Here is an 18,527-nt window from a genome sequence, read left to right on the forward strand (position 1 = left end):
TATAAATAATCTGCTATAGACATCTTTGTGCTGGTTACATGTGTGGACTTAAGTTTTTGACTCTTCTTAGTAAATACTAAATAGTGAAATTGCTGGATCATATGATAGAAAGACAGCATATTAAAAAGCAGAGACATCACTTTGCTGACAAAGGTCCATCTATTTAAAGCTATGGTTTCTCCAGTAGTTATGTATGGATGTGAGAGTTGGAACTTGAAGGCTGAGGGTTGAAGAACTGATTCTTTTGAATTATGGTGCTGGAGAGTTTTGAGAGCCTGGAGACTTTGGAGCATCCCTTGGACAGCAGGGAGATCAAATCAGTCAATCCTAAAGGAAATCAACCCTGAACATTTATTGGAAGATTTATTAGGGAGCACTGGAGTGAGATGCAAAGATGACTTGGAACAGTCCAGTTCAGTTCATAGCTGTGGGAAATTTTTTCTGGTGTTTTATTATTATGATGTTTGACATATTTTTTAATTTCCTTTTTAATTTTTGTTTAAATGCATGATTATTTAAAGATCATTGCATAACTTTTCATTATTTAGGAGTACTTTGCGTTAAATTATTTTTGATTATCATCAATTTAATCAAATAATCTATTTAATATGAATTTTATTTTTTATTTTTTTTTTAGTTTTTGAGATTTAGTTAATGGCCCAGCTAGGTGCACATGAAAATAACATGTATTCCACAGACGTTTGATAACATATTCTAGAAACATCAATGAGATCAAGTTGGTTGATGGAATTATTCAAGTCATCAATACCCACACTAATTTTTTTTTAATTTACAGCTGCTTATCATTCACTGTGAGATGTATTCATTTCCCTAACTATGACTGTGGATTTTTCAATCTGTATAAAATGTTTATGTTTATTATGTTCTCATGATGAAGGTGGTGGTAAAGAAGCCGCCTGCCAATGCAGGAGATGTAAGAGATGCAGGTTTGATCCCTGGGTGGGGAAGATCCCCTGGAGAAAGGAATAGCTACCCACTCCAATATTCTTGCCTGGAGAATCCCATGGACAGAGGAACCTGGTCAGCTACAGTCCATGGGATCCCAAAGAGTCATACAGGACTAAACTTACTTAGCACACATAAATAGTTATACTTTTTATGTTAATACTCTATATCCTAAGAACTACATTGTCTCTTTTTGGTATTACCACATTGACGTTTTTGTGTTTATTGTTAGCATGTTAGGCCAATTTCTACTCTTTAGCTTTCAACCTGTTTTTGTATTTATAGTGCATCTATTATAAAAAAGGATATAGCTGTCCCCCCTAGACAACAGAGAGGCCTCAAATTAACATCAGTTATCTTTCAAATGCTATACATCCCCCAGTTCCTGGATGCTTTGGGTTTCTCTCCAGTGTCTTTAAACAAGATTTCCCTCAGCAGAGTTTATATTTTTATGTAAAAATGTTGTCTTATAAATCTGACTTTGTCACCGGCACACCAAAAACCTTTTTAGATTTCTGTCTTTTGGTAGTGAAATACTCCACTTAGAATATTACTTATTACTGTTCCTAACGGCACTGCTAAATGACAGAATTGAACAGAGTACAATTCAAATATCTTATTGACTTCAGTCAGCCATTCACAAATTAAGCAGTATTTCATCCAGCAGAAAGTGAAGAGTTCTGAGGCGCTCTGAGGAGCAAAAGAGTGGATGGTTTCAGGCAAAGTCACCTTTCTTTGGGGGAAGGTAGGAGTCTATCAGAGGGGATTACCTCACTAGTGCTGACCAAGGCATTCCAGACTGACTGGTTAAGATTACATTATAGAGAGGCTGGAGTTGCCATGAGATTAGGTTATTACATCTCATTTGGGTCAGGAGGGCTTATCACAAGTGACTTCTTTTGGGTCTGCTGTCTTTTAAAATCACTACACATATAATACAGAGACTCCCTTAAAGTTATTCCAGCTGTAGGTTGAACAAATATGCAAACTTTCTCCTTGAGTTTTATATTCCTTCCAAATACATTTAATTGTTAAAATTTTATCAGATACCATGAGATTCTCAGATCAAATTTTCTATAGAAATATAACACATTATTTGTAAAATGTATGTCTTATTCTACAAAATTAGATTTGTCACTCTTTCAAATAATTAGCACTATTTTATACATAATTTTCTTAGGAATTGCTACAGAAAAATGTATACTTAAAGATAATATTAACATCATTATTTTAAGTCAAGCAGATAAACAAACTATGTTAGTGTGTAAACATAAATTATAGGCCATTTAGAAAATAATTTGGTAGTTTCTCAAAAGATATAAATAAAACTGATATATGACCCAAAATTTCACTTATAGTTAGGTAACCTAGGGAAGTGAAACATATGCTCATGCAAAGAAACATGTGGATATTCAAGCATCATTATTCACAATAGACCAAATTAAACTATCCAAATATCCATCAACTGGTAAACAGATATGCACAATGTTGTACACTGATAAAACGGTATACTATTTAGCATGGAAAAGGAACAAGCCACTGCAACTTGCTACATCTTGAATGAACGTCTTTCAGGTTCAGTTCAGTTCAGTCGCTCAGTCGTGTCCAACTCTTTATGACCCTATGAACCGTGGCACGCCAGGCCTCCCTGTCCATCACTAACTCCCGGAGTTTACCCAAACTCATGTCCATAGAGTCTGTGATGCCATCCAGCCATCTCATCCTCTGTCGTCCCCTTCTCCTCCTGCCCCCAATCCTTCCCAGCATCAGGGTCTTTTCCAATGAGTCAACTCTTTGCATGAGGTGGCCAAAGTATTGGAGTTTCAGCTTCAACATCAGTCCTTCCAATGAACAACCAGGACTGATTTCCTTTAGGATGGACGGGTTGGATCTCCTTGCAATCCAAGGGACTCTCAAGAGTCTTCTCCAACACCACAGTTCAAAAGCATCAATTCTTCGGCGCTCAGCTTTCTTCACCGTCCAACTCTCACATCCATAAATGACCACTGGAAAAACCATAGCCTTGACTAGACGGACCTTTGTTGGCAAAGTAATGTCTCTGCTTCTTAATATGCTATATTGGTTGGTCATAACGTTCCTTCCGAGGAGTAAATGTCTTTTAATTTCATGGCTGCAATCACCATCCGCATTGATTTTGGAGCCCAAAAAATAAAGTCTGACACTATTTCCACTGTTTCTCCATCTATTTGCCATGAAGTGATGGGACCAGATGCCATGATCTTAGTTTTCTGAACGTTGAGCTTTAAGCCAACTTTTTCACTCTCCTCTTTCACTTTCATCAAGAGGCTCTTCAGTTCTTCTTCACTTTCTGCCATAAGTGTGGTGTCACCTGCATTTCTGAGGTTACTGGTATTTTTCCCCTCAATCTTGATTCCAGATTGTGCCTCATCCAGCCCAGAGTTTCTCATGATGTACTCTGCATATAAGTTAAATAAGCAGGGTGACAATAGACAGCCTTGATGTACTCCTTTTCCTATTTGGAACCAGTCTGTTGTTTCATGTCCAGTTCTAACTGTTGCTTCCTGACCTGCATACAGGTTTCTCAAGAGGCATGTCAGGTGGTCTGTTATTCCCATCTCTTTCAGAATTTTCCACAGTTTATTGTGATCCACACAGTCAAAGGCTCTGGCATAGTTAATAAAGCAGAAATAGATGTTTTTCTGGAACTCTCTTGCTTTTTTGATGACCCAGCCGACGTTGGCAATCTGATATCTGGTTCCTCTGCCTTTTCTAAAACCAGCTTGAACATCTGGAAGTTCACAGTTCATGTATTGCTGAATCCTGGCTTGGAGAATTTTGACCATTAGTTTACTAGGGTGTGAGATGAATGTAGACACAGGAAATAATGTATTACATGATTCCATTTATATGACACAGTCAGGAGAGGCAAATTTATAGAGATAGAAAACAGATTAGCTGGTGCCTAGGGCTGGGATAAGATTGGATATTTACAGTAAGTGGGCATATGACATCTTACTGTAGGATAAGTGTGCATTAAAATTGATTTATATTAATAGCTGTCCCACTCAGAATAGCTACTAAAAATGACATGAAATGACTCAATGTGAACTGGCACATTTTGTATGTGAATGACTTCTCAATAAAATGATTTAATGAAAAAAGTGAAAAAAAAAGTAGTGAAAATAAAATGCACCAATCAAAATTAATTAGATAATCAATCAAACTGCTGTATTATTGAAACTTGCAAACATTTTGAAATGGCAAATTCTGCAGCATTTTCAAATAAATTCATTTGGATTTACACATTCCTAATTTCTGAGCGACAAAAAGGATAATGCTTAAATATGGTAAATGACCTTCTGGATGAGGAGGAGAGATTACATACACTGCCTCATACTCCCCTGAAGGAATATTTAAAAACTGCTAACCCTATTGGGAAATTCAAATAGCCTCATTTAGTTTTCATCTTTTTTTTTCCTTTTTTTCTTTTCATGCCAACTCACTAATGAAAGTGCTAAAGAGCAACGAAATGGCCATAGGCAGGAAGCCAGAGGAAAAGGGAGAGAATAAAGAGCCAAATAAGCAACCTTTAAATAACTAAGAGCTGATTGATTGATTCAACCCATTTAGACAATTATCTTAATAGCTCTGTTTGTTAAAATTTCCTGGTGGTCTTGCCAGATACTCTGAAATAGCTGTGATTCAGAAATAATATGAGTTGTGTTTAAGTGCAAAAGATGGGGAGTCAGGCAATTTCGAGTTAAATAGAGCTTCTGTAAGTTCTAATCTGTGCAACTTCTCCCAGGTTCAGGTTCAATTCATACTGATTCATGTATTTAAAGAGGTCACACATGTGAAACATTACCACTGTACCCAGTATATTGTATTGTTTTTCTAATTAGTTTATTTTCTATTTTTTAACTTTACAATATTGTATTTGTTTTGCCATACATTGACATGAATATATTGTATTTACTCAAAACACAATTGTAGAATTAAGTAACTAATATATAAATGCTGTCGTTAATTTTTAGAAAGTCATTCAGGAGGAAATCAACAGAGTAGATCACATACAATACAATGAAAGAAAGCAGTTAAGTTGACCTATTCAAGAAGCTTCAGTTGGGCAGGGAAAAGGCTTAGTTGGTTGAGTGTTTGGTCCATAAAACTGAGCAATACAGTCCAAACAGTTATTAAGTTATTATACAAATCCAAGTTTTTCATGTTTTTTTTTTTTCTATTCAACATAATAAGATAGATTAAATAGTATAGTCTGCATACTAAGTTGCTCAGTCGTGTTCGACTGTGTGTGACCTCATGGATGGTAGCCTACCAGGCTTCTCTGTCCATGTGATTCTCCAGGCAAGAATACTGGAGCTGGTTGCCATGCCCTTCTCCAAAATAGTATAGAATAAATGAACCCAATTAAGAATTGAGCAATGAACTCCCTCTACAGGGAAAATAATATGTTCACATATGCCTTTATAATGATTCTCCCTATCTTATATATCAAAGCCATTCATTAAGCACCTGCTTATCTTACAGGTGTTATATATTAGGTTTTCTGCTAAGGAACACAAATAAATATAGAAGATAATTTGGAGACAATATAATGCCTGCTTTGATAAAGATATGTACAGGTAGCAATGGTAAGAATTATGGAAGAATAAATAGGAGCCTCATCTGGACAAGCAAAATCTCCCTTTAGGATAGAAGCCATTAAGCTTTTTGTGATAATGGTCAGAAAGGAAATGTTTCAGGCTTTACAGGTTAGGGATTATCTGTCAGAACTACTAAAGTCTACTGTGTAGTGTTAAAACAGCCACAGATAGTATGTTTAATTAAACAAAAAAATAAGGAAAAAGAAAAGAAAGGTAGAAAAGGGGAAAAGGATGTTGACAGTGTTCTAAAAAAAAAAAAAAGAAGAAGAAAAAGAAGAAGATTATTTACAAAAAATAACCCAGTTGGCCTGAGTGCCATACTTCACTAACCCTGCTCTTGAAGAAGCTATTTGAAGGATGAATTTAATATGTGAGATGCAATTAAGGTTGGAAAAGTGATATACCTAAATAGCTTACTTTGTTTAAAGGTTAGTTTGCTTGAAGTTAATGAAAATGTTGAACACATTTAAGTATAGAAGAAAATCACTGGATTACATATCAGAATGACCACTGTTACTTGATTTTGAGTAAGTTAGCCTTTGAAAACATAAATTGAAAAAAACACAGTTTAATAAAATCTTAAAGGTAAGTCCGTGACTTAGTATATAGAAATTCAAAGCATTCCTATTTACTTCCCTAATAGTGTCTGTTGTTTCAATCAAATGCATTAATAATTTGGAGGTTTACCAAGTAAAATCTAAGAGGTTTTCTTGTTATTATTATTTTTTAAATCTCAGCAAGCTGCAAAATACTACCCCATTGAATATTATCAGAAATTTGATAAATATATTAAAGTTCCAAAGTTCCGATTCAGAATTTTAAGAATTGAGTTGAATATGTAAAATATTCAGTAATCTGTGGTGCTCAGATTTCCCCTGGAAATTCATCATTCGAAATACCAAAAGTTCAGGTTTAGCAACTCTTTGTATTAAAATCAGTTTCTTGAATCTGTGATTTGTTTAAAACTATTTATGTGTCAAAGCAACCAGTGATCCACATACATAATTAATTAACATTTACTTTTTAGTCAGGCATTATACAACAATGATCTTGGAAATATCTCAATTTATAAACATATATCCTCCTATGTGGCTCAACAGTAAAGAATCTGCCTGCCAATGCAGGAACCATCTTGAGATATGAGTTCAATCCCTAGGTCTGGAAGATCCCTTGGAGGAGGAAATGGCAACCCACTCCAGTATTCTTGCCTGAAATTCTATGGATAGAGGAGCCTGGGGGCTATGGTCCACTGGGTCACAAAGAGTCAGATAGCTGAGCACACACAAAATAACACAACAGATGAAAGTTGAGAAACAAAGTCAATGAATCAAATGAAGACTTTGTACTAGGTAGTAGTTTCAACAGATAAAACCACAACAACTATGTGTCTCCATTTCTGTTATATTTACAGCAGAGCAGAAAGCTGAGCACAAAATTGATGCTTTTGAACTGTGGTGTTGGAGAAGATTCTTGAGAGTTCCCTTGGACTGCAAGGAGATCCAACCAGTCCATTCTAAAGGAGATTAGCTCTGGGTGTTCATTGGAAGGACTGATGTTGAAGCTGAAACTCCAATACTTTGGCTACCTCATGCAAAGAGATTCATTGGAAAAGACCCTGATGCTGGGAAGGACTGGGGGCAGGAGGAGAAGGGGACGACAGAGGATGAGATGGCTGGATGGCATCACTGACTCAATGGACATGAGTTTGTGTAAATTCCGGGAGTTGGTGATGGACAGGGAGGCCTGGTGTGCTGCGATTCATGGGGTCGCAAAGAGTCGGACACGACTGAGAGACTGAACTGAACTGAAAGAATACCTTTATTCCATTCTGTGGCGCAAAGATAATAGTCTTGGCCTATATTAGGTAATAATAAGCTAATCAAGTCCGTCTAGTCAAGGCTATGGTTTTTCCAGTAGTCATGTATGGATGTGAGAATTGGATGGTGAAGAAAGCTGAGCGCCGAAGAATTGATGCTTTTGAATTGTGGTGTTGGAGAAGACTCTTGAGAGTCCCTTGGGCTGCAAGGAGATCCAATCAATCCATCCTAAAAGAGATCAATCCTGGGTGTTCATTGGAAGGACTGATGTTGAAGCTGAAACTCCAATACTTTGGCCACCTCATGAGAAGAGTTGACTCATTGGAAAAGACCCTAATGCTGGGTAGGATTGTGGGAGGGAGGAGAAGGGGATGACGGAGGATGAGATGGTTGGATGGTATCACCGACTCAATGGACATGGGTTTGGGTAGACTCCAGGAGTTGGTGATGGACAGAGAGGCCTGGCGCTGCAATTCATGGGGCCGCAAAGATTCGGACACAACTGAGCAACTGAACTGAACTGAATTAAGTAATACAAGTCTAATTGTATTGGAGTGATAATGAACCACACTTTACAAATAAGAAGACATCATTATAAAAAGGAAATACCTCTTAGAAAGGTTAAGTGCTCAGAGTTAGTGCTGTTCAATAGAAATATAATGAAAGCCACATAAATAATTTATAACTTTTCAGTATCCACATTAAAAAATCAGTAAAAAGAATCAATAGAATCAATATAAAATGATTAATGAGATATTTTACTGTTTTTTATGCTAAATGCACCCTGAATTTTCAAGATGTAGCATATAAAAAAAGCAAAACATCATTAATCATTTTATATGCTGAAATAATATTTTGAAAGTGTAAGGTTAAACAGAATGTTTTATTAAAATTACTATTCTGTTATTTTTGATATTTGTTTTAACTACATTTCACATGTTCAACATCCATGCATGGCTAGTGCTTACTGCACTAAACAGGACATCAACAATATAAACAATGCATTTGGCCCAGGAACTGCTAACAAATGTACAATGCAGTGGTGGTTCAAGAAGTTTTGCAAAGGAGACAAGAGCTTTGAAGATGAAGAGCACAGTGGGCAGCCATCAGAAGTTGACAATGACAATGAAGAGCCATCATCAAAACTGATCCTTTTGCAACTACACAAGATGTTGCCAAATAACTCAATGTCGACCATTCTACAGTTGTTCAGCATGTGAAGAAAATTAGAAAGGTGAAAAAGTTTGATATGTGGATGCCTCATCAGTGACCGCAGATCAAAAATATCTTCATTTTGAAGTGTCATCTTCTCTTAGTCTACACAACAATAATGAACAATTTGTCCATGACATGTAATAAAAAGTGGATTTTATACAACAACTGGTGATGATCAGCTCAATGGTTGGACCAAGAAGCTCCAAAGCTCTTCCCAAAGCCAAACTTGCACCAAGAAAAGGTCACAGTCACTGTTTGATGGTCTGAGCTGGTCTGATCCACTACAGCTTCTGAATCCCAGAAAAAACATTACATCTGAAAAGTACGCTCAGCAAATTGATGAGATGCACCAAAAGCTGCAATGCCTGCAGTTGGCATTGGTCTACCAAAAGAGGCCAATTCTTCTCCATGACAACACTCAACTGCATGTTGCACAACTAGCGTTGCGAAAGTTGAACAAATTGGGTTATGGAGTTTTGCCTCATCTGCCACATTCACCTGACCTCTTGCCAACTGACTACCACTTCTTCAAGCATCTTGACGACTTTTTGCAGGGAAAACATTTCCACAACCAGCAGGAGGCAGAAAATATTTTCCAAGAGTTTGTTGAATCCTGAAGCACGGATTTTCATGCCACAGGAATAAACAAACTTATTTCTTATTGGCAAAAATGTGCTGATTGTAATGGTTTCGAGTTTGATTAGTAAAGATGTGTTTGAGTCTAGTTATAGTGATTTAAAATTTAAGGTCTGAAACTGCAATTACTTTTGTACCCATATAATATGTATCAATTATATGCATTCATTATATATATATCCAAGTGTACTACATCATGCTTTTCAACAAAGACTGCATGTAAAAAAAAAAATCATATCAATCTGCAGAGAAAGTGTAATTCTAGTACTATGTGATTTTACAGTGAAAATATACACAGATACATTTTTGAATATTTGGTAATTACTTTTCAATGATTAAAATAAACTTGTGGACTAAGCTTGGATATAACTGATGTTATAAAAAGTTACTAAGCTAAAATTAAAATATTGCTAGCAGGAAAACATAAAATTATAGTTAAATTTGACATTATTAAAGAGAGATGAAGGAAAAAAAGATGATGGGGATGTGCAGTTGATACATTTATTCTATGAAGTCAAAGTCCACGGAGCATAGTGTAAATTGGATGAAATAAAAAATTGATGTTTATATAATTTGTACTTAAAACTTACTAAAAAATAGAGGAATGACTGAATAATGAAAGGACAAATGAGGATTGTATCAATAAAAAAATCCTTTCTGTTGGCAAGTAATTCACTGATTATATAAACTAATAAATAGCACATTAAAAGTTTGCCATATATATTATTTACCTAAATAGAGGAAATGGATACATCTTAAAACACAGTATTTAAAAATTATTATGTCTTGAAAATAAAACTGAATATGTCAGTACTGTTTTTCTATGGTAAACTCTTTGTATTATTTTATCTTTTAAAATATTTATACATTATTACATACAAGGGATAGGATTTTAATACCTATCAAAATAATAAACATTCCCACAAACTTTGATGCACTACTGAGAATTTGACTTAAGGAAATTATTCAGCATAATAAAGTGACATGCATGAAAATTTTTATTGTGGAATATGGACAATGTTTAAGTGTGGAAACATACCAATAATAAAGGGATAATATATACAAGTAGTAAACTATTAAAAAGCCTGAAAAAATTTGAATCTATGTCTATACTGAAGAAATATAATTGTATATATTCTGTTGCATTTATAATGTATTTATAAATAGTCTAAGAAAATCAGATGCTAAGAAAAGACAGTGGTTACTGTGTTTGTTTTTGCTGCTCTTCTGTTTTGTATGGCTTCTGTTTTTTGGCTTTCTAAACCTTTGAGGAGTAAAGGCCCCAAAGGGAAGAGATTATGGTGACAGAGTCAGGTTGGGAAATAGAAGGATTAGAATCTAAAGATCAAGAAGAGAAGGCATACTCGGGAAAGAGAATCAAAATTACACAGAAGAAAATGGTGGAAAGACTAGCTTGAATGTTGCAGAATTTGGTCATAATGAAGGACGATCAAGCCACTGGGCTTCCCGAAGGTTGTGTCAATCACAAGTAAAGAAACACTAAATACCCTCAACTCTGAGACAAGAAACAAACCTGTGTCAAAGCAGTGGGTCCACTAAGAGAGTACCCAGGCTGGGCAAGTCCACTAAATTCCTGAAAGTGACAGGAACTTCTACATGCAAATTAGCAGCACTATCTCAAGGTCTTTGAAGGCCAGGTGAAGTGCAGCACTTGCTTTTGACCATGACTTGGGCTTCCCTGGTAGCTCAGATGGTAATGAATCCACCTGCAATGCTGGGAGACCTGGGTTCGATCCCTGGGTTAGGAAGATCCCCTCAAGAAGTGAATGGCTGCCCACTCCAGTATTCTGGCCTGAAGAATTCCATGAACTGTATAGACCATGGGGTTGCAAAGAGTTGGACACACGACTGAGCGACTTTCACTTTCACTTGTGCTATACCTATCATTTTCTTACTTTTGCATTGCTTATTAGATGAATAACTTTGAAAAGTCCAATAAAAATAATAAAGACAAAATACACAGCTGCATACATGCATCTAGCAGATATAACATGTTAACTGTCAAATCAGCACAGAAGAGGGACGATGGCTGGTGGTGAAGTATAGTGAAGAGAACTACACACTTCCCTCCTCTAACTCTGACATCTAGGCAGAAACTTGACCTCTTTCTCACGCAGATTAAAAGAATAAGACAGTAGCATGCATATTGCCTGGTAAAGCCAACATTTTCCCCCACTACTGAAACTTTGTAGAAATAATTTTCTAGCTTTCCCGAAAAAGAGGAAAAAGAAAAGAAAGCAGTCACTTAAACATTTTTCTTTTACATATTTTTCTCATAGTTTTGAATATCTATGATTAGGCAAGGACTGACAATATGCTTAGTTTTAGAGATATTTCTGAGATTTACTTTAATTTTGTTAAACTTAGCTTATCTTAACATCCAGGAACCTGATCAAACTAAAAGAGTTTATTTGATTTTGAAAAATATGAGAGAAATGATAGGATATTGCTGAAAACAAGGAGGCATTTTTATTAAGCTAAAAGATGATCACTGTTACCTTAGTGGACAACACATTAACATGGAAATACAAATAACTTTGAGGATGTGTAGGAAGGTATAATATTGCCACATCCTGTGATGGCTGTGTTTCTGAGATAGCACTAGGAAGGCTTGAATATTCTCAAATGCTTCGTTCCACCTCTGGGGACTGCCTCCTGCTTGGTGATAAAGGTGGTTGGATTTAAGCAGGGTTGAAATATTAAAGTATTTTAATCAAATGAATTAGATTGTGGTCAAAACCTAAAATAGTAATTTTATTTGCTCTTTCAAAAAAACTTAAATTTGCAATCCATAGAGCAAATTTTCAATGAAAGACACTTTTATGGCTCATAATGACTATCACTATCAATCTAAAGCCTTGATTTCTCTTTCTCTAAATATTTCTATAATTATCACCTACAAACTATTCCAGGCATTTTTCACAGAGCCTGACTCTCCATCTGTGGTGGTTTATTATCTATCTGCTGGAGAGTTGATAGACACAAAACATCCTATCACTACACTTTCATTAATTATTGAATTAGTAAAATTTCAGTTCCATCAAATGATGATTCCCTATATAAATCTATTATCATGCCATTCTCTTCCAAATACGTGTTCTGGTTTTCTTTCCTCTTTCCCATACCAAAGTGCAATTTAAGTGAGAAATCTCTCATGATTTTGTATTTAAGATGCTTGCTGTGACAACTCTTAACCTAAAACCAAAGAGAAATAAGAAACTCTCTTATTCTGTGCAATATGAGAAAAGTAAAATGTGGACATCAAGAGTTTAAAAACTTATTAAAAATAAAAAACAACAACAACCCTGAAAGTGATTATTTCAAGCCACCAGAGATAGGGGCTCATAATCATAATTCATAACATCAAGAAGTAAAAGTCCAGCCTAAGAGAAGATCACCTAACAGCATGAATCTAGAATATTATCAGCATCTTTCTATTTAGAAATCCACAGTACTCTGCTTACCTAAAATTGCATGAAACATGTTCCTGGGCCTATTAGGGCAGAATTTAAAAGAATTCCTGTCAACCAATCTCTTTTCCCTAGGACAGGGTGACAGATATGAGCGATCAAAGAAGTACTGTACACATAACCTTTCTTAGCTTTAGAAAGGTTCCTGATTCTGTCATAACATTAAACACTCTGGGAAAATATGACCTTGACTACAAAATTATTGAGGAAGCTGAACACCTGGTTGTTGATTTTAGTGGATTATGTCAGCTGAATTGGGGGGATAAAAGATGCCTTCAGTGATTGTTCCTTGACTCAGTGATATTTATTACTGCCATCAATAACTTAGATCGATACTTTCTTTCAGAAAAAAAAATAGCCCTTGTTGCTCACTTAGGAATCTGGGGACAGGCATTGTCCGAACTGCCATTCACCATTTCATCTTTGTCGTCCACACCTCATTCGAACTGCAGGTATATCATCCTCTTTCCTATTACAGCCATTCTTAATTCCATTATTTACCCTCTTTTAAATCATAAGTGAAGAACACAAGGAAATACCGTTACTCATTAATTTATTTGAAGTGCTACAATGACATATTGCTCAGTTTGCAAATAATGAATGAGATAAGGCAATTAATTTCCAGAAAGCTTTGTTCTGAAGACTTACATGGGTTATATTTGCAATTCAATTTTCAGTACTCCTTTCCAGGAGTTATTGATTCTTTGAATTTGAATTGAAACCTGGTATTCCATACTTTCCACTAGTGCCCTACAACTAGGTGTTTGACAAATACTCATTTAAATAATGTAATTGAACATGTCTTTCAAGTTTTTAAATGGAGAAGCAAGTAAAGATAGGATACAAGACCAGTATTTGATGCTTTACTAGTTCCTTTCACTAAAGTATTTAAAATTCTATTTATAAAGTGCTCTGTGCCTGAGATATGAAGAGTACAACAGAAATGTCAAGGAATCTTTACATAAGAGCACTACATCATCATCAAAGTCACACATTAAAGGGTTAGCATTTTTTACATTTTGATAGAAAGTGAGAGCCTCAGTCCTAGGTATTTCTGGTAAATGATTTAAAACTGTGTCAAGTTACTAAAAAGTGTATTCAATTTTGCATAGAATAGTCCTGTTTAATGTTTTTGTCTTTAGAGAAATCTAAAATGCATGCTAATAATAAATTTATATAAACTCTTCCACTTTTGATTTGAAAATGTAGTTCCTATCAAATGTAAGAAATAGAAGAAACATAGATTACAGTTTGTCTATATACACTAGATATGGAGTTCAGTTCAGTTTAGTTCAGTTGCTCAGTCATGTCTGACTGTTCGCGACCCCATGGACTGCAGCAAGCCAGGCTTCCCTGTCCATCGCCAACTCCTGGCGTTTTACTCAAACTCATGTCCACTGAGTCAGTGATGCCATCCAACCATCTCATCCTCTGTCGTCCCCTTCTCCTCCTGCCTTCAATCTTTCCCAGCATCAGGGTCTTTTCAAATGAGTCAGTTCTTTGCGTCAGGTGGCCAAAATATTGGAGTTTCAGCTTCAGCATCAGTCCTTGCAATGCAAACAGCACCCTGGACTCATGCTTAGAGATGGTGTCCAAGTTCTCAAACAGCAAAAGTCTAAGGCTGACTTTGAAGAAAGATTGTAACCTTGTGTTCATCTTCAAATTACACTCAGCTGGCTGCATTCATTCTTTGTCGTAGAGATCCGTTACCTCCTTCCTACTTCTCTTACTTCCTATACAGCCTTTTGCTAATAGCAAGGATTGAAAATGAGGAATCTAATTATATCGCAAACCTTCTCAAAGATGTCAATGGTTATAACAGATGATATACAAATCAAATTCTTTTTCATTGAATGTTCATGGGCTGGCCTTTGCCTGGGATAAAATTCTTCTCAGCTCTTTCCTGACTCAAACTTTATGTTCCAGTAATTATAAACTATGCACTTGTAGTTCTCAAACATATCAGATTCTCATACCCTTACGTCTACATAACTACTGTCTGAGATGCCTTTACTTTCTTAATCATCAAGCATGTGTTTGATTATCATTCAAGTCTCATCTCTATTTTAATTTCTAAACATTCCATCATGCACATCTTGTACACAATTATCGCCACTATATAAACTCAGTTTTGTACCCAGTAGTATCAGTATTTCCCTGTATGTATTCCCCCAAATAGCTATAAATGCATCATGATTCTTCATTAAGACAATTTTATAATTGATATTTAAGGTCTCAGATTCATCATAGAATGTTAAAGCTGGACATGACCTTAGATTCATTTGAACATGGCTTCTTTTTGTTAAACACAGTGAGTATGAATACATTGCAGGAGGTTGTTTTGGGAGTGAACCCCAGAGCTTAACTCTTCCAGAAGTTTAAATGTCTTGATTCACCTTTCCTCTAAAATGCAAATGTTAGGAAAACAGAATGATTAAATCTTAATTTGAAGTCATCTATGAGAAGCCTCAACTTAACTTTCTGACATACAAAAGTTAAAGCATTCTGCTCTTATTCATGTTTTATCTGACTTTAATGAAAAACTTTTAAATGTTATAAAAAATGTTCTAAGGTAAGACTTATTTGTATCTATTTTAAAAATTCACAGTTGTCCCAAATGTCAAAAAAAAAAAAGCCTGAAATTCAAATGGAAGATATATGTCAATGAGAAATGTAGGTAGAATCTACTGTCACAAATGTATTCACTGAATGATTATCAGTTTGGCCAATCGAGTAAAACACAGGAAAAAAAATGTCTAAATTCATGTGGCTTAAGATACACTGATTATTTAATAACCTTCCAGGAATAAGGAGAAATCTTGAGAATTAAAAATGTGAAACAAGAACCTTTCACTCAAAGCTGAGTATTTCTGCATATACATTATTAATATATTTGAAATCCCTTTACAAGGAAGTCTGTAATGGATCACATCTATTTGGAAGATCTCAATGAACATCAGAATCTGACTCTAATCATCACATTTCCAAAGGTATCTTAAGACATGCTTACTTTATATTGTCTTCAGTTAAATCTGTTTCCTTAGATGTGATGTTATCATAATATCTGAATCTCTGCCCACTTATCTTTGTTGGACAGTTTTAGTTGCTCAGTCATGTCTGAGTCTTTGGGACCCCACGGACTGTAGCCTACCAGGCTCCTCTGTCCATGGAATTCTCTTGGCAAGAATACTGGAGTGCTTAGCCATTCCCTTCTCCAGGGTGTCTTCCCTTGCTGGTAAGGTATATGTGTATTTCTAGGGAGATTTCTTATGAAGAACTATGAAGGACATGATATTTAACCTTGTTTTATGGTTTAGTTATTGGCCTAAAGAGGTTCTAAAAAAGCTTAATACTATAGAAAACATAGGGAAATATCCCCACAAGTGTCTTTACAGATGCTGGCAGAATACAAGAGACTCCCTGATCAGAGGTATAAGATTTTATTACTTGCAGCACAGCAGCACCACAGGCTACAGGGCTGCACTTGTTTCCCTCAGCACCACCTCCCACCATGTCCAACAGCCTGATACAGAGCAGCCCGATGCATGCGGCACATGTACAAGGCTTACATCACAGGTAAGGAAACCATAAGTTTAAGGAATCCTAATGATATAAGGCAGCTGCTAGCAAGTCTCCCCAAACTTCATCCCAGATGAAGACACAATACTTATCATCAGCTCAGTTCAGTTCAGTCTCTCAGTCATGTCCGACTCTTTGTGACCCCATGAATTGCAGCACGCCAGGCCACCCTGTCCATCACCAACTTCCGGAGTCTACCCAAACCCATGTCCATCGAGTCAGTGATGTCATCCAGCCATCTCCTCCTCTGTTGTCCCCTTCTCCTCCTGCCCCCAATCCTTCCCAGCATTAGGGTCTTTTCCAATGAGTCAACTCTTCGCATGAGGTGGCCAAAGTATTGGAGTTTCAGCTTCAACATCAGTCCTTCCAATGAACACCCAGGACTGATCTCCCCTAGGATGTACTGGTTGTATCTTCTTACAGTCCAAGGGACTCTCAAGAGTCTTCTCCAACACCACAGTTCAAAAGCATCAATTCTTCGGCGCTCAGCTTTCTTCACCATCCAACTCTCACATCCATACATGACTACTGGAAAAACCATAGCCTTGACTAGACAGACCTTTGTTGGCAAAGTAATGTCTCTGCTTTTAAATATGCTATCTAGGTTGGTCATAACCTTCCTTCCAAGGAGTAAGCATCTTTTAATTTCATGGCTGCAATCACCATCAGTAGTGATTTTGGAGCCCCCAAAAATAAAATCTGACACTGTTTCCCCACCTATTTCCCATGAAGTGTTGGCACATAATGTCATAATGCCAGTACACTGCTTTAATTATACTGGTCATAGGGAACAGTGCTTTAGTGTTTCCAGGATGCTGAAGATCACAAGACGCAGAATGCTCTACATTAAAAAAAAAAAAAAGGATGTCTAGCAGACAAATTCCTTAAACAATAGTGAAGGTCACTGAAAATGCCTTTCTCTTATATTGAAGTTGACAAATATCCTTTTCATTCAAACACTTTGTTTCAGTGCGTGGAGATTTTAATGTGGTATGAGAGTGAGTCTGAATTACTAAATGAGAAAACTCTATGTGTTCTGACCTAAATGAGATACGTGTGAGAAATCCATCACTGTTTGTCATTCGGACCAACAGAAGCTTACACATTTCCTTATGCTACTCTGGCTTGTCTTCATTACGTCCAGTGACAGAGAGAGACATCAAATAGATTTATATTTCAAGACAAGTAATACTTTACATTTACATGTGTGATTTTGTGCAATCCTCATACTTCCTTGAGAAAGGTTATTTTTATTTCTGTAATTCAAAACAAGGACATTCTTCAAGGGAAATATACATTACAAAATAGAAAAAAATACTATTCTTGTCCTATGATTTGTATGGGAGCATGGGGACTGTGACTTTCCTGCTGGCTCAGACAGTAAAGCATCTGCCTGCAATGAGGGAGACCTGGGTTCAATCCCTGGGTCGGGAAGATCTCCTGGAGAAGGAAATGGCAACCCACTCCAGTATTCTTGCCTGGAAAATCCCATGGATGGAGGATTCTGGTTGGCTACAGTCCATAGGGTCACAAAGAGTCGGACACAACTGAGCAACTTCACTTCACTTCACTTCATGGGGACTATGGGCTGATGTGAAGATGGACCTTTCAAGCTAGGTAAGTAAGGTTAAGTCATCTTTTTCACCACTTTGAAAGCAACTGCACAGTTGCAAGAGATCTGAAAACCATGCAGAAGTAGGATGAAGGTATAAAAAGAAACACAGATTTTGTTTCAAGTACTGTATACTGTAAAGAATGAAAAAAGTATAGAAACAAGAAAAAAGGTTACAACTGTCTTGATGAAATAAACCATAGCTCTACTGGCATGTCAAAGTAGAAAGCCAACTGCCACTTCTCTATAAAATTACACAAATACAAATATTAATATTTAAGTAATGATCTAGGGATACTGAAAAATGTTTCAATTCTACCTGCATCATCATATGTTCAATTGAAAATAATAGAGGGGTTAAATATGTTTAATATTGGGGCTTAATGGTAGTTCATTTTAATGAAAACTGATGATTCATGAAGTTGCAACATGTGTAACAGAAGACATATTTGACAAGGAGTTGAAAATCTAGCTTCTATTTCTAAATTTCTCATGACCATTCTAAATGTCAGTTTCTTCATCAGTTAAATAAAGAGGTTGGATCAAATTACCTGCAAATTCTCTTTTG

This window comes from Giraffa tippelskirchi, chromosome 12 (genome assembly GCF_054371585.1).
Source record: "Giraffa tippelskirchi isolate mGirTip1 chromosome 12, T2T-mGirTip1v1.2.pri, whole genome shotgun sequence".
Classification (NCBI taxonomy): domain Eukaryota; kingdom Metazoa; phylum Chordata; class Mammalia; order Artiodactyla; family Giraffidae; genus Giraffa; species Giraffa tippelskirchi.